Source organism: Phyllobates terribilis, unplaced genomic scaffold (genome assembly GCF_046119375.1).
Source record: "Phyllobates terribilis strain yellow unplaced genomic scaffold, ASM4611937v1 Scaffold_8__6_contigs__length_399053987, whole genome shotgun sequence".
NCBI lineage: Eukaryota > Metazoa > Chordata > Amphibia > Anura > Dendrobatidae > Phyllobates > Phyllobates terribilis.
The window spans coordinates 197,559,934-197,577,773 of record NW_027362768.1 but is presented as its reverse complement, the minus strand read 5'-3'; positions in this window follow the sequence as shown (position 1 = coordinate 197,577,773).

Below are 17,840 nucleotides of genomic sequence, written 5' to 3'. Positions count from 1 at the left end.
AGAGTCATTACACACAGAGGGATCTATTATATAGAGTCATTACACACAGAGCGATCTATTATATAGAGTCATTACACACAGAGGGATCTATTATATAAAGTCATTACACACAGAGGCATCTATTATATAGAGTCATTGCACAGAGTGATCTATTATATAGAGTCATTACACACAGAGGGATCTATTATATAAAGTCATTACACATAGAGGGATCTATTATATAGATTCATAACACAGAGAGCGATCTATCATATAGAGTCATTACACACAGATCGATCTATTATATATAGTCATTACACACAGAGGGATCTATTATATAGAGTCATTACACACAGAGCGATCTATTATACAGAGTCATTACACACAGAGGGATCTATTATATAGAGTCATTACGCACAGAGGGATCTATTATACAGAGTCATTACAGAGTGATGTATTATACAGTCATTACACACACAGGGATCTATTATACAGAGTCATTACAGACAGAGTGATCTATTATATAGAGTCATTACACACAGAGGAATCTATTATACAGAGTCATTACAGAGTGATCTATTATACAGTCATTATACACAGAGGGATCTATTATACAGAGTCATTACAGACAGAGGGATCTATTATATAAAGTCATTACACACAGAGGGATCTATCATATAGAGTCATTACACACAGAGGGATCTATTATACAGAGTCATTACACACAGAGGGATCTATTATATAAAGTCATTACACACAGAGGGATCTATTATATAAAGTCATTACACACAGAGGGATCTATTTTATAGAGTCATTACACACAGAGTGATCTATTATATAGAGTCATTACACACAGAGGGATCTATTATATAAAGTCATTACACATAGAGGGATCTATTATATAGAGTCATTACACACAGAGCGATCTATCATATAGAGTCATTACACACAGATCGATCTATTATATATAGTCATTACACACAGAGGGATCTATTATATAGAGTCATTACACACAGAGCGATCTATTATACAGAGTCATTACACACAGAGGGATCTATTATACAGAGTCATTACAGAGTGATCTATTATACAGTCATTATACACAGAGGGATCTATTATACAGAGTCATTACAGACAGAGGGATCTATTATACAAAGTCATTACACACAGAGGGATCTGTCATATAGAGTCATTACACTCAGAGGGATCTATTATACAGAGTCATTACACACAGAGGGATCTATTATATAAAGTCATTACACACAGAGGGATCTATTATATAGAGTCATTACACACAGAGTGATCTATTATATAGAGTCATTACACACAGAGGGATCTATTATATAGAGTCATTACACACAGAGGGATCTAATATACAGAGTCATTACAGAGTGATCTATTATACAGTCATTACACACAGAGTGATCTATTATACAGAGTCATTACAGACAGAGTGATCTATCATATAGAGTCATTACACACAGAGGGATCTATTATACAGAGTCATTACAGACAGAGTGATCTATCATATAGAGTCATTACACACAGAAGGATCTATTATATAGAGTCATTACACACAGAGGGATCTATTATATAGAGGCATCACACACAGAGGGATCTGTTATATAGAGTCATTACACACAGAGGATCTATTATATAGAGTCATTACACAGAGAGGGATCTATTATATAGAGTCATTACACAGTGAGGGATCTATTATACAGAGTCATTACACACAGAGGGATCTATTATATAAAGTCATTACACACAGAGGGATCTATTATATAAAGTCATTACACACAGAGGGATCTATTTTATAGAGTCATTACACACAGAGTGATCTATTATATAGAGTCATTACACACAGAGGGATCTATTATATAAAGTCATTACACATAGAGGGATCTATTATATAGAGTCATTACACACAGAGCGATCTATCATATAGAGTCATTACACACAGATCGATCTATTATATATAGTCATTACACACAGAGGGATCTATTATATAGAGTCATTACACACAGAGCGATCTATTATACAGAGTCATTACACACAGAGGGATCTATTATACAGAGTCATTACAGAGTGATCTATTATACAGTCATTATACACAGAGGGATCTATTATACAGAGTCATTACAGACAGAGGGATCTATTATACAAAGTCATTACACACAGAGGGATCTGTCATATAGAGTCATTACACTCAGAGGGATCTATTATACAGAGTCATTACACACAGAGGGATCTATTATATAAAGTCATTACACACAGAGGGATCTATTATATAGAGTCATTACACACAGAGTGATCTATTATATAGAGTCATTACACACAGAGGGATCTATTATATAGAGTCATTACACACAGAGGGATCTAATATACAGAGTCATTACAGAGTGATCTATTATACAGTCATTACACACAGAGTGATCTATTATACAGAGTCATTACAGACAGAGTGATCTATCATATAGAGTCATTACACACAGAGGGATCTATTATACAGAGTCATTACAGACAGAGTGATCTATCATATAGAGTCATTACACACAGAAGGATCTATTATATAGAGTCATTACACACAGAGGGATCTATTATATAGAGGCATCACACACAGAGGGATCTGTTATATAGAGTCATTACACACAGAGGATCTATTATATAGAGTCATTACACAGAGAGGGATCTATTATATAGAGTCATTACACAGTGAGGGATCTATTATACAGAGTCATTACACACAGAGGGATCTATTATATAAAGTCATTACACACAGAGGGATCTATTATATAAAGTCATTACACACAGAAGGATCTATTATATAGAGTCATTACACACAGAGTGATCTATTATAAAGAGTCATTACACACAGAGGGATCTATTATATAAAGTCATTACACATAGAGGGATCTATTATATAGAGTCATTACACACAGAGCGATCTATCATATAGAGTCATTACACACAGATCGATCTATTATATATAGTCATTACACACAGAGGGATCTATTATATAGAGTCATTACACACAGAGCGATCTATTATACAGAGTCATTACAGAGTGTTCTATTATACAGTCATTACACACAGAGGGATCTATTAAACAGAGTCATTAAAAACAAAGTGATCTATTATATAGAGTCATTACACAGAGAGGGATCTATTATATAGAGTCATTACACACAGAGGGATCTATTATATAAAGTCATTACACACAGAGGGATCTATTATATAGAGTCATTACACACAGAGTGATCTATTATATAGAGTCATTACACACAGAGGGATCTATTATATAGAGTCATTACACACAGAGGGATCTATTATACAGAGTCATTACAGAGTGATCTATTATACAGTCATTACACAGAGGGATCTATTATACAGAGTCATTACAGACAGAGTGATCTATCATATAGAGTCATTACACACAGAAGGATCTATTATATAGAGTCATTACACACAGAGCGATCTATTATATAGAGTCATCACACACAGAGGGATCTGTTATATAGAGTCATTACACACAGAGGGATCTATTATATAGAGTCATTACACATTGAGGGATCTATTATACAGAGTCATTACAGACAAAGGGATCTATCCTATAGGGTCATTACATGCAGAGGGATCTATTATATAGAGTCATTACACGCAGAGGGATCTATTATATAGAGTCATTACACGCAGAGGGATCTATTATATAGAGTCATTACACACCGAAGGATCTATTATACAGAGTCATTACACACATAGCGATCTATTATACAGTCATTACACACAGGGATCTATTATATAGAGTCATTACACACAGAGCGATCTATTACATAGAGTCATTACACACAGAGGGATCTATTATATAAAGTCATTACACATAGAGGGATCTATTATATAGAGTCATTACACACAGAGGGATCTATTATATAGAGTCATTACACACAGAGCGATCTATTATATAGAGTCATTACACACAGAGGGATCTATTATATAAAGTCATTACACACAGAGGGATCTATTATATAGAGTCATTGCACAGAGTGATCTATTATATAGATTCATTACACACAGAGGGATCTATTATATAAAGTCATTACACGTAGAGGGATCTATTATATAGAGTCATTACACACAGAGCGATCTATTATACAGAGTCATTACACACAGAGGGATCTATCATATAGAGTCATTACACACAGATCGATCTATTATATATAGTCATTACACACAGAGGGATCTATTATATAGAGTCATTACACACAGAGCGATCTATTATACAGAGTCATTACACACAGAGGGATCTATTATATAGAGTCATTACGCACAGAGGGATCTATTATACAGAGTCATTACAGAGTGATGTATTATACTGTCATTACACACAGAGGGATCTATTATACAGAGTCATTACAGACAGAGTGATCTATTATATAGAGTCATTACACACAGAGGGATCTATTATATAGAGTCATTACACACAGAGGGATCTATTATACAGAGTCATTACACACAGAGGGATCTATTATATAAAGTCATTACACACAGAGGGATCTATTATATAAAGTCATTACACACAGTGGGATCTATTATATAGAGTCATTACACACAGAGTGATCTATTATATAGAGTCATTACACACAGAGGGATCTATTATATAAAGTCATTACACATAGAGGGATCTATTATATAGAGTCATTACACACAGAGCGATCTATCATATAGAGTCATTACACACAGATCGATCTATTATATATAGTCATTACACACAGAGGGATCTATTATATAGAGTCATTACGCACAGAGGGATCTATTATACAGAGTCATTACAGAGTGATCTATTATACAGTCATTACACACAGAGGGATCTATTATACAGAGTCATTACAGACAGAGTGATCTATTATATAGAGTCATTACACACAGAGGGATCTATTATATAGAGTCATTACACACAGAGGGATCTATTATACAGAGTCATTACAGAGTGATCTATTATACAGTCATTATACACAGAGGGATCTATTATACAGAGTCATTACAGACAGAGGGATCTATTATATAAAGTCATTACACACAGAGGGATCTGTCATATAGAGTCATTACACTCAGAGGGATCTATTATACAGAGTCATTACACACAGAGGGATCTATTATATAAAGTCATTACACACAGAGGGATCTATTATATAGAGTCATTACACACAGAGTGATCTATTATATAGAGTCATTACACACAGAGGGATCTATTATATAGAGTCATTACACACAGAGGGATCTATTATACAGAGTCATTACAGAGTGATCTATTATACAGTCATTACACACAGAGGGATCTATTATACAGAGTCATTACAGACAGAGTGTTCTATCATATAGAGTCATTACACACAGAGGGATCTATTATACAGAGTCATTACAGATAGAGTGATCTATCATATAGAGTCATTACACACAGAAGGATCTATTATATAGAGTCATTACACACAGAGGGATCTATTATATAGAGTCATCACACACAGAGGGATCTGTTATATAGAGTCATTACACACAGAGGATCTATTATATAGAGTCATTACACAGAGAGGGATCTATTATATAGAGTCATTACACATTGAGGGATCTATTATACAGAGTCATTACAGACAGAGGGATCTATCCTATAGGGTCATTACACACAGAAGGATCTATTATATAGAGTCATTACACACAGAGGGATCTATTATATAGAGTCATTACACGCAGAGGGATCTATTATATAGAGTCATTACACGCAGCGGGATCTATTATATAGAGTCATTACACGCAGAGGGATGTATTATATAGAGTCATTACACACAGAGGGATCTATTATATAGAGTCATTACACCCAGAGGGATCTATTATATAGAGTCATTACACACAGAGCGATCTATTATATAGAGTCATTACACACAGAGGGATCTATTATATAGACATTACACACAGAGGGATCTATTATATAGAGTCATTACACGCAGAGGGATCTATTATATAGAGTCATTACACGCAGAGGGATCTATTATATAGAGTCATTACACACCGAAGGATCTATTATACAGAGTCATTACACACATAGCGATCTATTATACAGTCATTACACACAGGGATCTATTATATAGAGTCATTACACACAGAGCGATCTATTATATAGAGTCATTACACACAGAGGGATCAATTATATAAAGTCATTACACATAGAGGGATCTATTATATAGAGTCATTACACACAGAGGGATCTATTATATAGAGTCATTGCACACAGAGCGATCTATTATATAGAGTCATTACACACAGAGGGATCTATTATATAAAGTCATTACACACAGAGGGATCTATTATATAAAGTCATTGCACAGAGTGATCTATTATATAGAGTCATTACACACAGAGGGATCTATTATATAAAGTCATTACACATAGAGGGATCTATTATATAAAATCATTACACACAGAGCGATCTATCATATAGAGTCATTACACACAGATCGATCTATTATATATAGTCATTACACACAGAGGGATCTATTATATAGAGTCATTACACACAGAGCGATCTATTATACAGAGTCATTACACACAGAGGGATCTATTATATAGAGTCATTACGCACAGAGGGATCTATTATACAGAGTCATTACAGAGTGATGTATTATACAGTCATTACACACAGAGGGATCTATTATACAGAGTCATTACAGACAGAGTGCTCTATTATATAGAGTCATTACACACAGAGGGATCTATTATATAGAGTCATTACACACAGAGGGATCTATTATACAGAGTCATTACAGAGTGATCTATTATACAGTCATTATACACAGAGGGATCTATTATACAGAGTCATTACAGACAGAGGGATCTATTATATAAAGTCATTACACACAGAGGGATCTATCATATAGAGTCATTACACACAGAGGGATCTATTATATAGAGTCATTACACACAGAGGGATCTATTATATAAAGTCATTACACACAGAGGGATCTATTATATAAAGTCATTACACACAGAGGGATCTATTATATAGAGTCATTACACACAGAGTGATCTATTATATAGAGTCATTACACACAGAGGGATCTATTATATAAAGTCATTACACATAGAGGGATCTATTATATAGAGTCATTACACACAGAGCGATCTATCATATAGAGTCATTACACACAGATCGATCTATTATATATAGTCATTACACACAGAGGGATCTATTATATAGAGTCATTACACACAGAGCGATCTATTATACAGAGTCATTACACACAGAGGGATCTATTATATAGAGTCATTACGCACAGAGGGATCTATTATACAGAGTCATTACAGAGTGATCTATTATACAGTCATTACACACAGAGGGATCTATTATACAGAGTCATTACAGACAGAGTGATCTATTATATAGAGTCATTACACACAGAGGGATCTATTATATAGAGTCATTACACACAGAGGGATCTATTATACAGAGTCATTACAGAGTGATCTATTATACAGTCATTATACACAGAGGGATCTATTATACAGAGTCATTACAGACAGAGGGATCTATTATATAAAGTCATTACACACAGAGGGATCTGTCATATAGAGTCATTACACTCAGAGGGATCTATTATACAGAGTCATTACACACAGAGGGATCTATTATATAAAGTCATTACACACAGAGGGATCTATTATATAGAGTCATTACACACAGAGTGATCTATTATATAGAGTCATTACACACAGAGGGATCTATTATATAGAGTCATTACACACAGAGGGATCTATTATACAGAGTCATTACAGACTGATCTATTATACAGTCATTACACACAGAGGGATCTATTATACAGAGTCATTACAGACAGAGTGATCTATCATATAGAGTCATTACACACAGAGGGATCTATTATACAGAGTCATTACAGACAGAGTGATCTATCATATAGAGTCATTACACACAGAAGGATCTATTATATAGAGTCATTACACACAGAGGGATCTATTATATAGAGTCATCACACACAGAAGGATCTGTTATATAGAGTCATTACACACAGAGGATCTATTATATAGAGTCATTACACAGAGAGGGATCTATTATATAGAGTCATTACACATTGAGGGATCTATTATACAGAGTCATTACAGACAGAGGGATCTATCCTATAGGGTCATTACACACAGAAGGATCTATTATATAGAGTCATTACACACAGAGGGATCTATTATATAGAGTCATTACACGCAGAGGGATCTATTATATAGAGTCATTACACGCAGCGGGATCTATTATATAGAGTCATTACACGCAGAGGGATCTATTATATAGAGTCATTACACACAGAGGGATCTATTATATAGAGTCATTACACCCAGAGGGATCTATTATATAGAGTCATTACACACAGAGCGATCTATTATATAGAGTCATTACACACAGAGGGATCTATTATATAGACATTACACACAGAGGGATCTATTATATAGAGTCATTACACACAGAGTGATCTATTACATAGAGTGATTACACACAGAGGGATCTATTATATAGAGTCATTACACACAGAGGGATCTATTATATAGAGTCATTACACACAGAGGGACCTATTATATAGAGTCATTACACACAGAGGGATCTATTATATAGTCATTACACACCGAGGGATCTATTATATAGAGTCATTACACACAGAGTGATCTATTCTATAGAGTCATTACACACCGAGGGATCTATTATATAGAGTCATTACACACAGGGGGATCTATTATATAGAGTCATTACACACAGAGTGATCTATTATATAGAGTCATTACACACAGAAGGATCTATTATATAGAGTCATTACACACAGAGTGATCTATTCTATAGAGTCATTACACACAGATGGATCTATTATATAGAGTCATTACACACAGAGGGATCTATTATATAGAGTCATTACACACAGAGGGATCTATTTCACGTGTTTATTTTTGTTATTGTTGATGATTATGGCTTACAGCCAATGAGAACACAGAAGTCATTATCTCAGTAAATTAGAATACTTTATAGCATCAGCTTGAAAAATGTTTTTAAAATCTGAAATGTCTGTTCAGTAAATGCCTCAATACTTGGTTGGCTCCTTGTGCATCAATTACTGCATCAATGCGGCAATGTGGCATGGAGGGATCAGCCTGTGGCATGGAGGGATCTGCCTGTGGCATGGAGGGATCAGCCTGTGGCTGCTGAGGGGTTATGGAAGCCCAGGTGGCTTTGATAGCAGCCTTCAGCTCGTCTGCATTGTTGGCTCTGGGGTCTCATCTTCCTCCTGACAATACCCCATAGATTCTCTATAATAGATCCTCTATGGGGTTAAGGTCAGGCGAGTTTGCTGCCAATCAAGCACAGTGATCCTGTTGTGTGTAAACCAGGTATTGGTACTTTTGGCCGTGTGGACAGGGGCCAAGTCCTGCTGGAGAATGACATTTCCATCTCCATAAAGCTTGTCGGCAGAGGGAAGCATGAAGTGCTGTAAAATGTCCTGGTAGACGGCGACGGTGACTTTGGTCTTCATAAAACACAGTGGACCTCCACCAGCAGATGACATGGCCCCCCAAACCATCACTGATTGTGGAGACTTCACACTAGACCTCCAGCAGCTTGGATTGTGTCCTCTCCACTCTTCCTCCAGACTCTGGGACCTTGTGGAGTGTGTCAGTGACTGCCTTCTGGACATCTGTCAAGTCTGCAGTCTTCCCCATGATTGTGGAGCCTACTGAAACAGACTAAGGCACCTTTCTAAACGCTTAGGAAGCCTTTGCAGGTGTTTTTTGTTAATTATTCTAATTTACTGAGATAATGACTTTTGTGTTTTTATTGGCTGTAAGCCAAAATCATCAACATTAACAGAAATAAACACGTGAAATAGATCCCTCTGTGTGTAATGACTCTATATAATAGATCCCTCTGTGTGTAATGACTCTATATAATAGATCGCTCTGTGTGTAATGACTCTATATAATAGATGTCACGGGTGTGTTGCCACGAAGATCGTCACGAGTACACAGCCTGACTTCTCGCAGCTGACTTGTTGGTGCTTTGTGTTTCTCGGCAGTGAGGGAGTTAATTCTCTCTCTCTCTCTGGGCTAGATGAGGTCCAGCCTCGCCCAGCTGCAATCAATACTTCTGTAGTGAGACTCCTTCATATACCTGCTGGTCTGTCTGGGAGGTGTCGGTGAAAGCATTTCATTCAGACTGACAGAGCGGATCGTGGTGTTTGGAGTTGCTGAGATAAGTGTATTTGGAAGTGTTTTTTCCCTTTCCTCGCTTTATCATTTATCTCCTTTCCCTTTGGTTTTCCCTCTGTTGTAGTTGAGAAGTTGTTTGTATGCAAGGTGGTTTTGGTTTTTCCCTTGTACTGTCTCGTTCGTCTAAATACTGTGTTTGGGCATATTATTTCTTGTTCCCTTTGGTTGTGATCGGGGTCCTTCTCAGGACTAGATTACTGAGGTGCAGGGATCTTCAGGAGGTAGGGGTTACGCTGGCGGCCTGGACCTCTGTACCTTTAACAGTACCTCCAGGTTGAGGGATTAGTCAGGGCCCCAGCTTAGGGTCAGCTTAGGCCCCCTACCTCCAGTATACAGAGACAGCGTGACATTTTCACCGACCCACTTAGTTTTTCTCCAGCTACTATGGATCCAGTAGCCGGTCTAGCTCGGCAATTGCAGAGTTTGTCCATGGAGCTGGCGGACGTTAGGTCCAAGGTTTGGCATCCTCAGGAGCAAGCCGGACCAGAACCTAAAGTAGCTCTCCCTGATAGATTCACTGGGGGGCGGGACAAGTTTTTTGTTTTCCGAGAGGCATGTAAATTGTACTTTCGGCTGCGGCCTCGGTCATCGGGGAGTGAAGAACAAAGGGTGGGAATTGTCATCTCGCTCCTACAAGGGGACCCACAATCTTGGGCGTTCTCTCTTCCCCCGGGTTCCCCGGCTCTCCAGACAGTGGATAGGTTTTTCGCTGCCCTGGGACTCGTATATGATGACCCAGATCGGATCTCCCTTGCTGAGTCTAAGTTACGTAGGATCCAGCAGGGAGATCGTCCGGCGGAGGAATTCTGTTCGGAGTTCCGTAGGTGGGCCACGGACACCCAGTGGAATGACCCGGCTCTTAGGAGCCAGTTTTGTCATGGTTTATCCGACAAATTACAGGATGTGTTGGCACAGTATGACTCTCCCGTGTCTCTGGAAGCCGCTATGGCCCTCGCTATTCGCGTGGACAGACGGCTTCGGGAGAGGTGCGGGATAACTCTACCCCCTGTGATGACTCCACCTCCTACAAGGTCCCCTCATATGGTGGTTCCCCTGGTCAGTCCAGAGGAGCCTATGAAATTAGGAGGGACATCATTTCGGGGGAGGGGACCGGTGGTGCGCCATAAGGCAGGAAGGTGTTTCTTCTGCGGGAGAAAGGGACATTTTATTGGGGGGTGTCCATCCCGTCCCTTGCAGAGTGAAGAGTCGTCGGAAAACTGTTGATCCCAGGTTGTGTGGTGGACGGCAATCTGGGAGTAGGTATTTCGTCCCTAGGTTCGTCTCAGTTTCTCGTACCGGCGGAGGTGGTGGTGGGTACGAGAACTGAGAAGATATCTGTTCTTCTGGATAGTGGGGCCGGGGCTAATCTGGTTGATGCTCGGTTTGCCCGGGTTCAAGGTATGCGGTTGAGTGAGTTGGCTAAACCCATCCCCATATTCTCGATCGATGCCAGGCCTCTCGGGCAGGGAAGTTTTTTGCAAGTTGTGCATGACGTAAAACTTCAAGTGGGGGCAATACATAAAGAACTGTTGTCTTGCTACGTGTTGGAGGGTCTTCCCACTCCTATTGTGTTGGGCCTTCCTTGGTTAGCTAAGCATAACCCGGTTATTAATTGGCAAACCAGGGAGATAAGCCAATGGAGTAAATTCTGTAATAAAAACTGCATGAACACGGTCATTGGTGCGGTTACTCCTTGGGTCTTACCTCCATTTCTGGCGGACTTTGAGGATGTATTCTCGGAGAAAGGGTGTCAGGAACTACCTCCTCATCGCGTGTATGACTGTTCTGTAAAACTGCTCCCAGAGGCCAAGTTACCTAAAGCTAGGTTGTATAACCTTTCTGGTCCTGAGAGGCAGGCCATGAAGGATTATATCTCAGAAAGTCTGGCTAAGGGGCATATTAGACCTTCATCTTCACCGGTGGCTGCGGGGTTCTTCTTTGTTAAGAAGAAAGATGGAGGCCTACGCCCTTGCCTGGATTTCCGTGAACTTAATCGGATTACGGTCCGAGATCCGTATCCGCTCCCACTTATTCCCGATCTCTTTAATCAGATCGTGGGTGCCAAATGGTTTTCTAAGTTGGATCTCAGGGGGGCGTACAATCTGATTAGGATGAAGGAGGGGGATGAGTGGAAGACGGCGTTTAACACTCCGGAGGGGCATTATGAGAACCTTGTCATGCCATTCGGTCTGACTAATGCCCCGGCGGTGTTCCAACACTTTGTTAATGACATTTTTCGCCGCTTGGTGGGACAGTTTGTTGTCATATATCTGGATGATATCCTAATTTACTCGCCGGATCTGGTGTCTCATCAGGAGCACGTTAGGCAGGTGTTACAGATCTTGCGGGATAATAAACTGTATGCCAAGTGGGAAAAGTGTGTGTTCGCCGTACAGGAACTCCAGTTTTTAGGCTTCCTGGTTTCAGCGTCCGGTTTTCGTATGGACCCTGGGAAAGTGCGGGCAGTTCTTGAGTGGGATCGGCCAGAGAATCTTAAGGCACTACAACGTTTCCTGGGGTTTGCTAATTATTACCGGAAGTTCATTCGTAATTTCTCGTCCATGGTTAAGCCTCTCACTGACATGACTAAAAAGGGGACGGATTTTTCTAGATGGTCTGACAAGGCTTGTCAAGCATTCTCCTCTTTGAAAAAATGCTTTGCCTCGGCGCCCATACTCATTCAACCTGATGCGTCTCAGCCATTCATTGTAGAGGTAGACGCTTCCGAGGTAGGGGTGGGAGCAGTATTGTCACAAGGTTCGTCCCCTGGTAAGTGGCATCCGTGCGCCTTTTTCTCTAAAAAATTGTCGTCCGCTGAGAGGAATTACGATGTCGGCAATAGGGAACTCTTGGCCATTAAGTTAGCTTTTGAGGAGTGGCGCCATTTTCTGGAGGGGGCAGTTCATCCGGTCACCGTCATCACCGATCACAAGAACCTGCTATATCTGGAGTCCGCGAAACGTCTGAATCCCAGACAAGCTAGGTGGTCATTGTTTTTTACCAGGTTTAATTTTGTCGTTACATATCGTCCTGGGTCAAAAAATGTAAAGGCGGATGCCTTATCTCGTAGTTTCCCGGAGGCCGGGAATACGGACGACCCGATTCCTATCCTTCAGGAGGGGGTGGTGGTTTCGGCAGTATGCTCTGAGCTGGAGGAGGAGGTATTGGAGGCTCAGGGGGACGCCCCTGTTGGACCTCCAGGGAGATTGTTTGTTCCAGATCAGTTGCGACAAAAGGTGATCGAGGCACACCATAACTCAGTTTTTGCAGGACACCCGGGGAGTAAAGCAACTGTGGATCTCCTCTCGCGTCGGTTTTGGTGGCCTAATTTACATAAGGAGGTGGTAACTTTTGTCGCGTCCTGTGGGGTTTGTGCGCGCTCTAAGACCTCACATACCCGTCCGTCTGGGGCCCTCTTACCTTTGAAGATCCCGGAGCGTCCTTGGACTCATCTGTCTATGGACTTTATTACGGACCTCCCTCCGTCTTCGGGTAAAACGGTCATACTCGTTGTAGTGGACAGGTTCAGCAAGATGGCACATTTTATCGCTCTTCCGGCTCTCCCTAATGCTAAAACTCTTGCGCAGGTGTTCATTGGGGAGATTGTGAGGCTTCACGGGGTACCCTCCGAGGTGGTGTCTGATCGGGGGTCTCAGTTTGTGTCTAAGTTCTGGAAGGCGTTTTGTGCACGGCGGGGGATGCAGTTGTCATTCTCATCGGCTTTTCATCCTCAGACCAATGGTCAGACGGAACGTATGAACCAGAGCTTGGAGACATATCTCCGGTGTTTTGTGTCAGAGAACCAGGAGGACTGGGCTTCTTTCTTACCACTGGCAGAGTTTGCTCTTAATAATAGGCGGAGCGAGTCCACTGGTAAGTCCCCGTTTTTTGGGGCATATGGTTTTCACCCCCAGTTTTGTACTTTCAGTGGGGGGGGGCTCTTCGGGGGTTCCTGAGGAGGAACGATTTTCCTCATCACTCGCTTCAGTATGGAGAGGGGTGCTGAAGAATCTGAATACTATGGGGAACCGATACAAACGTATGGCTGATAGGAGGAGAGTGTCTGGTCCGGACCTAAGTGTGAACGATCGGGTATGGTTGTCTACCAGGAATATAAAACTTAAGGTTCCCTCCTGGAAACTGGGTCCCAGGTTCATCGGGCCGTACAGAATCAGTTCTATTATTAATCCGGTGGCATTCCGTCTTGACCTCCCCCCTACGTTTAAAATTCACAACGTGTTTCACAGATCATTGCTTAAGAGGTATGTGGCGCCGGTGGTACCGTCACTTTTACCTCCCCCTCCAGTGGTTGTCAATGGTAACTTGGAGTTCCAGGTATCGAGGGTCATTGATTCACGCTTTAATCGCCGGTCCCTTCAGTACTTGGTTCATTGGAAGGGGTATGGTCCTGAGGAGAGGATGTGGGTTCCTGCGTCGGATATTAACGCAGACCGATTAGTTCGGGCCTTCCACACGACTCACCCGGATAAACCTGGCCCTGAGGGTCCGGAGGCCCCTCGTAGAAGGGGGGGTACTGTCACGGGTGTGTTGCCACGAAGATCGTCACGAGTACACAGCCTGACTTCTCGCAGCTGACTTGTTGGTGCTTTGTGTTTCTCGGCAGTGAGGGAGTTAATTCTCTCTCTCTCTCTGGGCTAGATGAGGTCCAGCCTCGCCCAGCTGCAATCAATACTTCTGTAGTGAGACTCCTTCATATACCTGCTGGTCTGTCTGGGAGGTGTCGGTGAAAGCATTTCATTCAGACTGACAGAGCGGATCGTGGTGTTTGGAGTTGCTGAGATAAGTGTATTTGGAAGTGTTTTTTCCCTTTCCTCGCTTTATCATTTATCTCCTTTCCCTTTGGTTTTCCCTCTGTTGTAGTTGAGAAGTTGTTTGTATGCAAGGTGGTTTTGGTTTTTCCCTTGTACTGTCTCGTTCGTCTAAATACTGTGTTTGGGCATATTATTTCTTGTTCCCTTTGGTTGTGATCGGGGTCCTTCTCAGGACTAGATTACTGAGGTGCAGGGATCTTCAGGAGGTAGGGGTTACGCTGGCGGCCTGGACCTCTGTACCTTTAACAGTACCTCCAGGTTGAGGGATTAGTCAGGGCCCCAGCTTAGGGTCAGCTTAGGCCCCCTACCTCCAGTATACAGAGACAGCGTGACAATAGATCACTCTGTGTGTAATGTCTCTATATAATAGATCCCTCTGTGTAATGACTCTATATAATAGATCCCTCTGTGTGTAATGACTCTATATAATAGATCCCTCTGTGTGTAATGACTATATATAATAGATCACTCTGTGTGTAATGACTCTATATAATAGATCACTCTGTGTGTAATGACTCTATATAATAGATCCCTCTGTGTGTAATGACTCTATATAATAGATCCCTCTGTGTGTAATGACTCTATATAATAGATCCCTCTGTGTGTAATGACCCTATATAATAGATCCCTCTGTGTGTAATGACTCTATATAATAGATCCCTCTGTGTGTAATGACTCTATATAATAGATCCCTCTGTGTGTAATGACTCTATATAATAGATCCCTCTGCGTGTAATGATTCTATATAATAGATCCCTCTGTGTGTAATGACTCTATATAATAGATCCCTCTGTGTGTAATGACTCTATATAATAGATCACTCTGCGTGTAATGACTCTATATAATAGATCCCGCTGCGTGTAATGACTCTATATAATAGATCCCTCTGTGTGTAATGACTCTATATAATAGATCCCTCTGCGTGTAATGATTCTATATAATAGATCCCTCTGTGTGTAATGCCTCTATATAATAGATCCCTATGTGTGTAATGACTCTGTATAATAGATCCCTCTGTGTGTAATGACTCTATATAATAGATCCCTATGTGTGTAATGACTCTGTATAATAGATCCCTCTGTGTGTAATGACTCTATATAATAGATTCCTCTTTGTGTAATGACTCTATATAATAGATCCCTCTGTGTGTAATGACTCTATATAATAGATCCCTCTGTGTGTAATGACTCTGTATAATAGATCACTCTGCGTGTAATGACTCTATATAATAGATCCCTCTGTGTGTAATGACTCTGTATAATGTATCCCTCTGTGTGTAATGACTCTATATAATAGATCCCTCTGTGTGTAATGACTCTATATAATAGATCCCTCTGTGTGTAATGACTCTGTATAATATAGGAGCTTCACTTTTTGTATTGAAAAACTGAAATTAATTCACTTTTTGATATTATAATTTAGTGAGATGCACTTGTTGTTCGCTGACCTTCACTTGTATTCAGATTCCTGCTGTGAACTTGATTTCTTTATGGATTGATCCAAATCATTTGTGGGAATTGATACCTATGGAGTGATCAGGTTGGTCCTTATTGGAGTGATAATACCTGTGTCGGTGCCCTGTAATATACTGTTATATATAGACAGTGGAGATCTTGTCTTCTGCTTTTAGAGGTTTTTATATTTTCTACGTTTCCCTTGTCTGTTTGTTCTTCAATAAATATGTAACTTTTAATAATATTTGGGGTATCCCTTCTTTTTCTCCTCTGTGATCCATCGAATATTACATGCTCTATGGCAGTGCGATGTCTGCAGCTTTAGGCAGAACGATGTGTCTCCATGGTAACAGACTACAAAGCAGCCCTGCTCCTGCGGCCATGCTTCCATCTGTTCCCCACTACAAGCTAATGGGAGACTTATGAAAAGTGTGACTGCCGGCTCTGACTACACAGGGTTGTTTGTGGTCTGTTACCGTGGAGACATGTAGGAGTTTTAGGAACAAAATGATTTTTAATCAAGAACATTTGCAAAGTTTCTTAATGTTTTCATCGGCACAATATGTAAAAATGGGGTTTATGGAGGTGGACCTACAGCGATCCGGAGCATGAGGACCAGTATTACTGGAGTGGCCGGTGGTGGACGGCCATGTGACTGCTATGGCGCAGCAGGGGGCTGATGCTGTTAGGCCACATCCACGCCTGGGGTCCGCAGGGGCCTTTACACCGCAGACGCCCACCCGCTGGCAGCTGTCGTGGTAGGAGCTGGCCCTTAGCTGCCGCGGTTGGTGTTCAGCGCAGCGTCTCAGCTGTTATATTGGGGCCTTTCTGTGACCCCCGTGGGCAGCCATCAGCATGATGTGAGCCTGAGGCCGATATTGGACGCGGCCGGCGGATATTTGTTTTATGTCGCCTGTGAATAGTTATTGCCCCATCCCGGCTTTGTTATTGCCCCTTTGTCGTTATCGCCCCGTTGTCGTTATTGCCCCATCCCGTCGTCGTTTTCGCCCCGTGCCAGCGTCGTCATTGCCCCAACCCAGCGTTGTTATTGCTCCGTTTCTCGGTGTCGTTATTGCCCCGTCCTGGGGTCATTACTGCCCCAGCATCATTATTGTGCCGGCGTCATTATTGCCCCATCCCGGCGTCGTTATTGCCTTGTCGTCGTTATTGCCCCGTCGTTGTTTTTGCCCTGTCCCAGAGTCGTTAGCGCCCCGTCCCGGCGTCGTTATTGCTCCATTCCTCAATGTCGTTTCTGCCCGTCCCGGCGTCG